The sequence below is a fragment of the Cygnus olor genome, chromosome 7 (assembly GCF_009769625.2).
Source record: "Cygnus olor isolate bCygOlo1 chromosome 7, bCygOlo1.pri.v2, whole genome shotgun sequence".
Classification (NCBI taxonomy): domain Eukaryota; kingdom Metazoa; phylum Chordata; class Aves; order Anseriformes; family Anatidae; genus Cygnus; species Cygnus olor.
The window spans coordinates 29,818,351-29,832,212 of NC_049175.1; positions in this window are offsets into that span (position 1 = coordinate 29,818,351).

The following is a 13,862-nucleotide window of genomic DNA, read 5'->3' on the forward strand; positions in this document are numbered from 1 at the left end:
TTATGGGCCAGATTTAGATTTCATTGTAGTCTTCTTTCCCCTAAATTTGAGCCTTAATCACATGAATTGTTAAGGGAATTCTTGGGTCTAAAATCTAGGAAACACCACTTTGCTCCCAGACCCAGATCAGTCTTCATTTATCAGACTCCCATATTGTGTGCACATTCCTTTACAGAGCTCCAGCCTCCTGAGCTCTTTAATTTACAGTTAATTTAAACAGGTAACTTCACAGCTGTTCAGAACAGGGATTTCTTGCCCTACCCTGTTCAAGAAAAATGCAGTGCTGGAGAAGATACTAAAACCTCTGAGTGCAGGTCTCTATCTCTGATCATGCTTAGAGGTTGAGACTGCAGTTCTTCCTCCTCCCCTCTTCTGTGCAGTTTCTGGTTGCTCCTTTCTGTTTTATGCCTTGAAAGAGACAGTTACTTTTATGTTCCCATGCTGGGATTGCAGAACCATGGAAAAACATTGCTACCAGTAAAATATGTGTAACTGTTTTCAAAATGTTGGCTGAGCCAAAAGGCACTATCAAAGCCTTTGCAGAGGCATCAAGCCAACTTCTCAGATTACATTGTTTATAATCTCTCTTGGGTTATTTCCCAGTAACTTAGAAAATGTGTGACTGTGTTTGTATCTGAAAGGAGTTTGTCCAGTGCTAAAGCAAGAATATAAGATCTGTACAAAAAAAGGCAATGTGTCACGACAGGCAGTCTTTAGGTTTCTGAAGGGTTGTAGCACTTCTTTTACTGAAGATAGTTCAACCATCTTCTGAATTACACTTTCTTTTTTCTTTCCTTCTTTTTTTGCCCCCTCCCCTTGTAGCATAGTTCTGAGCCTCATGATCAAGCCAGGCTTTGTTCCACGCTACTGCTTCCAAAACTGCTGACACAGCAGATGCGAGAATATAGGTTCAGAGAATCATGAAGGGATAAATGGGCTCGATGCTTGTTGTTGCAGAAGTCCTTGTGCTGAACATTTATTCTCCAGTGGTTAGAAAGGACAAGCCCAACTCAACTGGTACTTTGTTAAAAAGAATTTCCTGTAAATTGCACTGAAAGTGAATACTTTATGCTATTCATTAAAGCTCAGTGTTAGATTTCTGGTTCCAAACCCAACGAAAGCAGGTACCCATGTTCAATGCCCATACCTAATATACTGGCTTGTTAGATACCAGAATCCTGATTCAAGAAGACAGAAGATCACTGGCAGAAACAGAAGAAAATGAGTCTAGAAGAGAAAAAGCTGTCTTGAGAAGATTCAATTTTCATTGTTAAACCAGTAGGTTGCATTTTTCATATCCCACCTTGGTATTTTTTCCTTCTCTATTAGAAAGAAGTTCATAACAAGTTCGCACCTTTTAATCTAAGAAAATGAACAGACCTCCCATTGTTGAAAACCTGCTGTACAAACAGCAGAATTATTCAGACTTGCAAGAGTAATTTCATTACAGGGGTTCTTCTGAGATGCTTTTTTCATTAGAAAAAATTGTGATTTTCTCCCCATCCAACACAAAACCTTTGGCATTTTTATAATGTGTAATAAAATAATCACTACCATTGGGCTTGCTACACATTTTTCATTGTAATCTAATTTGGTGAGATGAAGTAGCTCAATACTTTTTTTTTTTTTTTTTCCAGGCTAAAAGGTGACTTTGAAGAAGAAGGAGAAGATAAACTTTCCACAGTGATGATGGATTCTTTTTTCTGCTATTTTGATTAAGAATGAAGCTGAAAATCTTTTAAAGCTTTAGAGCCAGAATTCCTGCAGCAGACAAGAGAATGAGAAGAGCATCAGGTAGCAGTGTGAACTTCTGCATTGTCTTGAATATGTGCTGCTCTGTGGAAGAACCGTTTCTAGAATTAAGTGGCATTTGTCCCCAAAGTCTTGTTAAACCTAGATGCTTCACTTACTTGTTCCAGTTAGGTTTTGTTTTCTTTTCTTTTGACTAATGTCCAGGAAAAAACTAAAGTGAATCCTAAATTCAGTGGCCTACTAGATAATAACTGCTAAAATCAGTGCTGAATCTGAGACCATGTGCATGTCACATAGCTCCATGTGCAGTCACCAGGCTGATGTGCTAAGGAACTGAGATCCCAGGATGAAAATTAGAAGAATGAGTTGCTGTGCTGTCCTTTTGGGAGACAGAACCCTAGTTGTAGTACTTATGCTTCCAGAATGTCATTTAGCTTTTGAAAATAACTTGGAAAAGCCCACTACTACAGTCCTATCCTGCTGTGATGCAGCTTGAGGGATTCTCAATGTCTGTGCTTGTACTTTGTTGCTTTGTTGCTCTACCTAATGCATCCCTTTCTAAAAGAGGTCATGTATGCTTCAGGAGAACTGGGTCTCTGGCAAAGGAACAGAGTTAGAAAATGCCTTAATCTAGATTTGCAATAACTTTTCTGGAGTATTTTGTGATATTCTCTTGTCACCTGAGTCAGTTCCAAATGAGCACTAGAACATGTAGTTGTATAATTTGTATTTCAGAATTTGTCCGGGAGACCTACAATAGAGGAACAATGTATTCAGCTGAGGGGTGATGCAGAGAACAGTAAGTAATAAGGAGTTCTGTTGAGATTTTTACTACCATTTAGTATTTCCTTTGTACTTACTTAGTGATGTAGATGACACCAAGACCAACCTTTCATTTGCAGGACTGGAGAGTTCAATGCTCACTAAACCAAGAAGTCTACAGAGTCATTAGATACTGAGTACCTTTTAAGAGGTGTGCTTTCAAATACATTTCAAGGTAACATATAAAGAAAATAATGCAAACAACAGGAAGAACTGAAAAACATTTGTATAGAAATGATCACAGTCAGTCATGATGTCCTAATTTGTGCCTATGTTTTAGGATGTTATGATGATTCCAGGACTGATTACCATATTAATTTTATGAAAATAATAGAAATGTACTGATTTAGTGCATTGCTCTCTTAAACAAGTCATAAGAAAAGATTTATCTCAGTTATCCAGTGGTAAAAATTATATTACTCCATTTCTTCATCTTTAGTGTATGTGGTAACACAGAAAAATCATTTGCAAAGTGCTTTATATCAAGGTAATTCCAGTCCACAGTGAAGGAATGCACATTAAAATCATGAAAAAATGTAATTTAACATGATTCACAAAATGAAGTAGTGTTTATGAATGCTAAAGTGTGTTACATAACTATGTACGAGTGAATTATGCATACATGTTAAAAGGGAATATGCTTAACATTGGAACTAAAAAAAATCTGTACTATAGTTGGATTTACCACTGTTGGTCAAATACACACACACACATGTAAAAGGAAAGGGAAAGTTAAATAATAAACTTTATTTTGCCTTAGAAGCAATTCTCTTCCAGTAAAATGGAACAGCTGTGAATGCGGCTTTTGGAGCAGAGATGTAAGAAACGGTCGAGACCAGTCAGAGGTCTAGAAAACATGAACTCAGAAGAAAGATTTTATGAACTAGGATCCTTTTAGATTAAAAAAAGAGGAGGCAAGGGCTAGATGACCTCCCTTCCAGCTTTATATTTCTATGGTAATAAAAGGAACTGAAAGAGGATCACTGCATCCAAAGACATAATCCTACCCTTCCGTAAATGAAAATAATTCCTGTATAAATATTGAACTCTCACATATCCTGAGGACTTATGTAAAGAACTAAGGGGACATCAAGGGGACATCAGTGTCCTTTTACTCCCAGAATGGACAGGAAAGCATCTTGCATAGGATGGCAGGATTTTGGTTATATGCAGGAGAGTGGAGTGTTAGTTAAACTGTTGCTCTTGCTAGAGTCTACTGTTTTATTATTTTATTTATAAATATTTAGCTAATAGATCAGATGATGTTTGGAACTACATGGTATTAAGCAAGTAAATAAATAACTTTTTTTTACCTGTGGGTGGTAAATGTGTTTACAAAAATCTTCACAAGAAGCACCTGGCAACCTCAGCAGGTCTTGACAACATAACTTGCTAGTGAGACACTTAATCAATAGTATACATGAGATATATGCCATATGGTCATATACTTTTCACTAGGACGATAAATAGTATTTTAGCTTATGAAAGTCATCTCTATAAAATTGAAGCAATTCTTGCAAGCAATGAAATAAAAGGTGGGGAAAGTTGAACTCATTCAAAACTGGCATAAGCTAACTGGGAAATTCTCTGTTCACTGTTCTCCAAATAGTCTGTGAAAACATTCACGGGTTGTTTTTATTTTTCCCTTTGTTTACAGCTATACAGAGATGCACCTTTTCTTTTGCGAGAATAGGTAGGCACCAGAGGGAGAAGATGGATGGAAGATAGGGTGCATTACAAAGGCTGTTCAAGGTTTGGAAATTAAAGGTAAGGGAAATGCTGTAACTAGACACATAGAAAATCAGTGATGGAATGAAGACAAGAATTTCAGCCTCTTCATGCCTTGTGTAGTGTTTCACCTCTGTCATCATTTCTGAGAAACCAATCCTGCTTATCTTCAGTTATTTCTTGACTATGCTTGCTACTCTGCCTCTGCACTTCCATCCTGTCCAATGCAGTAGAGAGCGAGCAGTACAGCAGGCTTTAAATAGATGCTTTTTCAGACTATGTTCACATTTAGTTGTTTTTTTTTTTTTTTTTTTTTTTTTAAATATAGCAGGAACACTGAACATGTGAAATTGTTAATATTTTCAGTTGATTAGATGAAAGAAATATCCCAAAGGTTACTGGTTCTATTTTAGAGAAATTACAGCAATGCACTTTGTCTTTTGGACAATTGCTCTGAAGACTTGTATAAATCTGGCACATTTCTTGTATTTTTAAATTTCATTCTTGAGATTCTGCTTGGAAGAAGTAGTTTTAAAAATTCATTATTATTTGATTGCAAGCTGGATGTCAGCCAACTAAATTTTTGAATTTGAAAGAAAATGCAGCATCAGCTTCTCTGGAACTATAATGGAATGAAACCCTCCAAGCACTCATTAAAAGGGCTTCTGACGTCTAGCAAAATTAGATGAGGTGTAAATCACTGAAATACCATATGTGGATTTGAAATGGAATACTTAATTCTGAAGAACCAAAACCTAAGGCTATGGGAAAATTTAACTACACCAGCGTAATATTTTGATGATGGAAAGAGTAATACCATTACAAAGGCTTATGTTTAATTTTAAAAACTGTTTATTGGGGGAATCTCCATTGATATCTAAATTGCTATCTGGCATATAGGCAAGTGCTTGAGGAGTAAAACTACGGCACTTTAATAACTTTCCTCCACTGAAGATTTTCTAAGTGATTTACAAATATTATTGGAAAAGTCTGACTGTAAAAGCTTGATAATAATTATTTCTTCCCTTAGCTTCCTTCTGATAATTTTATGTCCCTTGATACAGCTCATGTCAGAGAAGTTTGCTATTGCTCCTTGGTCACTCCAGGATGGAGTTGGTTCCATTATGGGGACAGAAGGGACCAGGGGCTATGAAACAGCTTGCCTTTGATTTTCAACGTATTCAAAATGCAACTGAAAAATGCCATTTTTTTTCCAATAATATAGCAGTAGTAGCAGCAGTAAATATTTCTGCTCCTGTTGTTTCCACTGACCCTTGTTAGGACTGGGGCTTCATTATTCTGGTGCCATGCAAATTTCAAAGCAAGAATGACTGCCCTGAAGTGTTTGTACACTTGGAGAGCAAACAGGCATAATGAAAGTGATGTGAGTGCATTACATGAACAAAAAAATAGAGAACTGGTCTCACTATGTAATATGTGAAGGGCTTTTTATTGTTGTATTTAAGGAGTTCAATTTTGATCCCTTTTGACTCTATGTGGAATATGACTTTGTGAGATAATATAGTTCATCACATGGTTTTCCAGTTTTTAAAGTCATCAGGCTGTGATTCAGTGTGACGTTGCCCGTATGAAAGCAGGCAAGGATTCATTTCAGATGCAGCAGAAGTGTAACTGCCCCAACATAAAAACCAGTTTAAACAGAAAATCATTTTTATTTTCTTGTTTATATTGCGTATAAGAATGGAATACTTCTGTACAGCAACATACTTCATTGTGATGGGATGGATGAACAGAGTTTGATTGCTCAAAGAGAGGGATGTGTTCATCTCTTTCAGCCAGACAAGGTGGGTCTTGGGAATTATATTTTAAGAGGAATGGTGCTGAAGGCAAGGGAGAGATCATGTGAGAAAACCTGCATTTGAGGAAATCTTATGCAGAATTTCAAATTTATTGACTTATGAATAAAGACATTCTTCAGAAAAGGAATGAGCTTTGAAAGACTCAGGATATGCAGCACTGTGCTGAGAATAAGGAAGAGATTTGGTCCCTTCTCATTGTTCTCTGGAGTGGGGAAGCAGAGCAGTGTGTTGGGATCAAAGGATGCCTGGTAATTTATTTTGTGTCCTTTTCTACAGCTACTTTGATATCCAGCATAAGCTGAAATGAATAACGTTCATTTCTTGAGGAAAATGTGGTGCATTTGAAAACCAGTGTTCAAATGAGCAATAATCCAGGCTGGCTTCCTTTGTGTTATCCAAAGCAGCAGCGTCTTCAGCTTGAGATAAGGGTAGGAAGACTGCTTAATTTCAAAGGTTTTCACTTTTATCTTGGACTGGGAAATCTGAATACTTTAATGGGTTTAGGTTTTTAATTTAATTCCAGGTTGCTCATCATTTCACCTTTCAGCTGGGCTATAGAGATAATTCAATCATATTTCCCTTGACAAGCCATCTGAATTACGTGTGTATTTCTCTGCATACGTGAAAGTCAGCAACCATAACAGAGAGCATGACAGACTCTTCTGCAGTCCCTCTTTCTTTGTCCCTTAATTTTAGGACCATTCTGGTTCCTTCACATTTCAGAAGTCCTCTGACACAGGCACATGAAAGACAGGCCTTGGATGAAGCCGTAATGTTGTACTTCTCCATAGACATCATGCCAGAAGGTTCAGAAGTAAGGCCAGAGAGTTATCCAGCAAAAAAAGGATCCAATCTGCACAAACAGCACATTTGGGGAGGTCTGGGGAGTGAGGGCTCTATTTTTGCCCAGCGCTCAAAGTAATATAATCTGTTCACATATTTGCTCCCCTCCATAGTTGTTTTTTTACACAGATTTATTTAACTTTTTTTTTTTTTCCCCAGAATTATTCCCTTGCTACCTAGCAACATGTAATTACATTTTATGACTCAAATACATGAAAACTGAGGAGGGTGATCACCAAATGGGTTATCAAGAAAGACACAAATAAGAGATAGTAGTTTCTTAAATACATGTTGACACTTATGGCCTTTTTGCCTCAAGTCCCAGACTACAGCACCTGAGAAGTTTATTCTTTTTAATTGTAGACAACAAAAATATGCTGAAAGCACAGTCTAACCCTACCCTGCAAATGACAAGCTGTCATTCTACTTGTATAATTTTCTGACATTCTTCGGAGAGATGTGGGCATCCGTTTTTGCCCTCACAGGAAACATCCATATTGTCTGCTATTTATAAAATTGTCATTCATTTTGTATTTGTATTTATATGCAACCTTGGACATCAAACGGACTTTTTATTCAAGGCATTTATGGTGCCTTCCTGGACATTGTCCCTCTCAGCTGGGGAAGTATCACCAGGATCTTAGTTCTTTGTATAGGCAGCTTCTAGAATAAGGTGTCTATATAGGTGAGGGGATGTGAGTTTTGTTTTTTTTTTTTTAAAGGCTGCTACAGTTACAGAACTTAAGAAGTATGCTAATAATGTTTGAGCATGTGTGTGTGCACATGTGTGTTCATGTTGAGACAAACCACCGAACCATAAGGTATTAGGACCATGTCAGACTACTGCAGAATGATGTGTGATGTAGGTAACACTGTATAATTTTGTAAGGCATTAATGCTGGTCATATTCTTTACATGAGATCTCCGTACTATGCTGCGTTGATAGAACCATGAATACTAACAACAGAATTAAATAATTAAAAAAAGAATGCAACTTATTTTCTGTTTCAGTTTGGTTTGGTTTCAAAGTAATCCAGATACAGCAAAATGAAAGCAGTAGGTGAAATGCTGAGAAAATTTTATTTTAAAATCCATCTATACTTTTATTTAAAAATAAAGGTAGACTGGACTGTTAAACAACAGCTTAACAGTATGCTAGAAAAACTCCTCTTTCAAATATAAAAAGTGTCATTAATTATCATCAGAAGAGTTTTATAAGCTCTGTTTTACTATGTGACATTTTCCTTTAGGGTGGGTACACTGAAATTCTCCTCATGTAAAAGCAAGGAGTAATTTGCAGAATTTCTTTTAGTCTAGGGTAACTTCCAACTGCCCTTAACACAAGAACAACGTGAAAAACAAACAAACAAACAAAACCCACCAAAGAACAAAGAAGATAAATGAAGACAGGCCAAATTTGGGAATTATAGATAAAAAGTATTTAAGCTGACAAAAACAATGAAGGAGGTGAGTCAGATTGAAACTTAAGTTAAAACTTTATAACTTGTCTTATGTTACAGTAGCTCTTCAGTTAGTAAATTATTCAAACAAAGTTTATTACAAATTATTTTTGGCAGTGTAAATAGACATTTGAATTATTTGAACAGATGGAAAATGTTTTGGCCCAAATTATGTTTTTTCTCACTTTATTTTCTGGTAAATGACACAACAATCTTCTCATAGTCTGGAAAAATGAAGGAATGAGAGAAAATACAGAAGCACAAAACACAGTAAATTTAATTATACAGCTGTGTAAAAAAGTCTTGTGAAATAAGAGTGCTTCCACAGTGTTTCAATGAGATTTTTTTTGATCCTTCCTATTCTCAGACTTTCTTTTAGCCTGAAGATATTCATCTTCATGGCACAACAAAATTATTTGTAAGTAGTGGTATAACCAATCCAGTCTGTTACCTATAACTTTGTGGTTCTCCATCGTGATACTGATGGACATTAACAACTTTTCTTGGCAATGATGAAACCGCAAAAGTGCTCCATAAGATGTAATTAAAAATTGTATTTTGTAATCTTGTTTTGAACTTCTTTTTAATATTTAGCGTGGCCATGTACAGCTTTGACAGAAGTAAACCGATACATGGAATTAATTTCAGCGGGCCATATGCGTGCCTTACCTTGTAATGACAGTGGACAGTTGAAGTCAATGGGGCTGGGATGAGCGCCTGTGACAATGAAACTCCACTGTCTTTGCTTTGAGCTTGTGAAATCATTTTTTGGGGACTTAAGTAAGAAAAGCATCAGTAAGAGATGGAGAAATCAGAGAGCAAAAAAGGATCAAAACCAAGGACAAGCTGTTGTGATATGGCATAATCCTTGTGGAAAACAGTAGTCTTCTGACATGTACCACTATAGAAGTTATTAGTATTTCAAGCACAGATCTGTCCCATTTGAAATGAATGTGAATATTATCATGGAACTTGTGACTTGTTCTGTGCTTCAGCATTTTATTTTTATTTTATTCTGGCCTGTTTGTGCTATTTCATTATACTCATCATCATATATGTGTCCTTATTTCTGCTTTTTGATTTTCTTTTAGATTTTCAGATCGTTTAAAGAGTTCTTAATGCAATCATGTTAATTTTTGCTGTACTTCTAATCTTTCCTCCCTGTTAGGATAATTTGCTGTTGTGCCCTTATCTTGTGTATTTCTTTTTTCCTTATCTCTTCTCAGATACTTGCATTTCCCTGAGCTATTTGAAGTCCATTACCCTTATTTTGTTATTTGCAATTTAAACGAAGAGTGGAAGACTTATCATTTTTATGATCTCTTTCACTTCAATTAACTTCCACTTTAAGATTCTCAACCATTTCCTCTGAAAGAATTTGAATTAAATCTAAAATAGCTAATTTCTGTGTAATTTCCTCCACTTTGTGAAAGAAAAATACAGTAGCTAGTGTGTTCAAAGAACTGAGTCTATGTCCTGCCTTACTGCTTTTTCCAGCAGATCCCAGTTGGTTATACTCCCATCTAACCACTAGGTCCTGCCATTTTAGGTATTTGTAGTTTCTGGCCATTGGACGTCTCCAGTAGTTGTTATAGTAAAAATGCTTCCTGATCAGAAAATCTTTGGTTTATACCCATAATTAAGATAATTTTATTCTTATTCTCTTGCATATTTTAACTGGTATTCAACAAACCTTCCTATCACTTTTCCCTAGGCTTCAGAAGGAAACACACCCTTTAGAAGCCACAACACCTGACTTTTCCTGTCTGTTCTTCTAGGTTGTGCTATGCCTTTCTGCATTGACGTTCATTGCTGTTTATCCAGCCCCATTACTGTAACATCATTTTGGTCACACTAATGTGTCAAGACCATAATGTCTAGGTAGTTACCCCTCAGACTGCTGTATCTGTGGTTCTGTATTTCAAATGTTTGATGGGTCACTTTGTGTTCTCCCTTTCCTCTTGTGATGCATGTCCACCCTCAAATTGTGCAGCCAGATGTCACCCCGGGCATGGTCTACCATTATTTCAAACTGCAAACATAGAAGGTATTACTTCACATCTTCAGGAAAATTAATATATTAAGCTAATTAAATAACTGCTTCTGTGCTTGTCAAAATATTATATTTATACATGAGAATTATTCTTCCAAATTATTGAAAATAATTTCACTGAATTAATGCAATATGCCATTTAGGTTCCTGGCATATAATGCCTGTTTCGACACTAATACTTAGGGAAAAATTGAATCTACTCAGTTCTTTTTTGACATCTCTGTAGAAGACAAGACAAGGATCAATGCATGCATAGCCTTTCATTTTTCCCAATTTTATGTAAATTAAAGGGCAAAAAATGAGCACCATTTTATTCCATTATGCCTACTACAATCACTGGTTCATTTTCCTTGTTGCAGCCTACTTGATGCACTTGTTTTTCCTTTTTTTGGAAGTATCGCTTTCCCAAGTTTAATCACCCAGATACTCAAGTGTTAGCTGAGTATACAGAGAAGTGCACATAATTTTAGCTACTTAAAAGAGAACCAACAGGAAAATTCACTAGGCTCCAAAAGTAGTACCTGAAAAGGAAATAAATCTTTTAGCAAAAACAAATGATTTCTTTACAGTGTTCAAACAAGAAAAAAAAAGAAGAAAAATTAAGCATTCTAGTGGTCACTGCAGTAGCTGGTTTTAGATATTTTTAAAAATAAGAAAAAGTAATAAAACAACGTGAGTTAATATTGAAATGGAATCATTAAGGTTAGGCAATATCAACCCAGAGGAGCTGAACTGTGATATAAATATGAAGATGAAAAGTTTATTAATCAGAATACTTATTGTAGGGTTGATTTAACAGTTACCCAACATTTTGTGAGGTTTTTTTAGAGATGGAATTTGTCAGCCTGAAAATATGGGCTGAGAAGTCATGCTTTAGCAGTCTTGGAAGAAATCAGTGTAGTAGGTATGAAGCTCTTGGGTAAAGAATAATGTGATGAGGAAAAACTAGAAAGCCATTAATAATAGTAAATGTAGTCTTCCTAAGTCTTGCAAATAAAAAATAGTGGATAAGAGAAAATTGGATCATATGGTTTGTTTTGATTTTCAAAATGTTTGAGTAAGGCTTTTTCCAACATCATTCAGCAAACTAGCCTTATCCAGAAAAACATGGAAAACTCTGCTAAATTCTGAAGGAGGAGTGTAAATCCCAGTAAAGGCAATGGATTTTCATTAACCATCAAACACATTTTTCAGCATTTTGCTGAAACTTATGAATAAAGGGAACAAATAAAGAAATAAAGGTAGCAGTGGCACGAATCCTAAAGATAATTTCCTGATTTAGAAAGGAATGAGAGAAAATAACTCAAAGTAAACGCTTTCTCAGCTAGAAAATATACTTCTAATAGTGGTGTCCCTTTGGGATCATTAAGGGTATTGGATAAATTCAGTATACCTACTAATGATGTGTTAGAAAGGTTGAATTGTGAGATGCAGCTTTGCTGACAAAGAAAAATGCTCTAGCTTAGTCAAGATTAAGCAGGATTGTGAGAAACTCCAGAAGGAATAGCAGTGAAAATGAAATGCAACAGAACAGATATAGAAAAATTCTCAGAAGAAAGGACACTTGCAATGGAAAATACAAGTGTTTTCCAGATAATTTGTAATATATTCCAGATAATTTGGAATATATTGCAGGATGCATCAAGGTTTCAGTGTGAAGTGCAGATACACATCTCTCAGTGGAAAGTGTAAACCAGACATTTAAATCTTTTTCTTAAAAAATAAAAACCAAACCAAAAAAAAAAATGATTAAAGAGTTGTAGTGAGAGTCAAGATCAATGTCGATGGAGAAGAATTGTATTATACTGTCATGAAATGCCAATTTCTTAACATGTTATTCTTCCTACTCTCAAAACCTTTATATTAACACATTTTAGATCTAGTCTCTTAACACTGGGTAGGTACACATAGCTTTGCGACCAAACTGTGCATAAAGTCTGGAACACAATAATAAAGTTGCCTTGGGTGAGCCAGCAAATTAATTTTGCTTATGAAGTGTAACTTATAAAGCAGTTTCGCTGAGCTGATTGAAGGATGGGTATTCACTTGAGAGATAATTGAAGAAATATTCAGAATAAAAGTATTCTCATGGCTTCATTGCTGGAAAAAAAAGAAGGTATTCAAACCTAGTTTCTGTGAGACTTAATCCTAAAAATGTGAAAGCATGAAAGATGCTTATCAATCACAAAGAGCATGGCTTGAAACGATCGCTAAGACTGAACCTGGCTACCAACTGCCTTTTATAGATGTTTCTATTTCACATTAGCTTGAGATTTTGTATAACCTTAAAGTCTTGTCTGTAACTCGCTGGTTCTCCTTGAGCACTTATGAAATCTGCAGGAGAGTATCAACCAGTATTATATCTCATGAACAGGTCAAATGAGCGTTTGACTTTCCCATACATACTTGTCACAGGACACTGATGGCTTCAGGTGTAATTGCTCCCCTCTGACCGAGTCAGCTGCTGAACTGATCAATGTATTTACATTAATTTTCTTAAAGTCTGAAACTTCAAAACTCATTCCATACTTTTTCTTTCTTCCCCCTCTGAATTAAAAATGTATAGAAGCTCACATTTTGTCATTGCTGATAGAATTTAGGTTTTGCCTGGCTTCTCTTTATTTTCTGAAGTTTCTTTCATCTTTACACAAACCAGAAGACAAAGTGTATTTTACTCTTGATGCAAATCTGCAGTTTGAACATCACTGTTTAAAAAATGTAATCCCATTTTTTCCCAATGATAAAATTCTGCAAAGGAAGGACTATTTCAGTAAAAGTCTGACTATTTTTTTTTTTTGTAAAATAGATTTTACACATTAACTTATGCACACGGATGAAAATATAGAACTGACCCTAATTCGCTTTTCTCCAGATATTTTTGATAAAACAACATAAATGTTATTTTCCTCCTTTGTTTGTAAGTTCTTTCTGAGTCTGATAAGCTTTCTACAGCTTTTGCTGGTTTTGTTGTTTTGCAGTTTGCTTGCCAATACTTACTGAAAATGATGGTAATAAACCTGACTCACTGCTGTAGCAAAATACAAGCATGGGTGATAAGAAAGTTGAGATTTTCTATGAAGGTTTCATATTAGAAGGGTTCCAATGAGTCTTCTGTGGATTTTATTTCTTTCTAAATTAAAAAAGAGTAGAGAAGGGAAGACTTACCACTTTTGTAAGCTTAAAAATATGCCTCCCAAGATCTGGTTTATTGATTAAGACAAATAAGAACAGAAAATTGTAATGTACATTATTCTCTTAGCACTAGAATCTGCTGAGTAGGGATAAATTTCTTTTACTTCAAGGAATAGACTGATGGTTTTCATAGTGTCAGAAAGGCTTAGAGTGGCTCAGGTGCCTCAGTATCACTCAATGAAAAATTAGCAT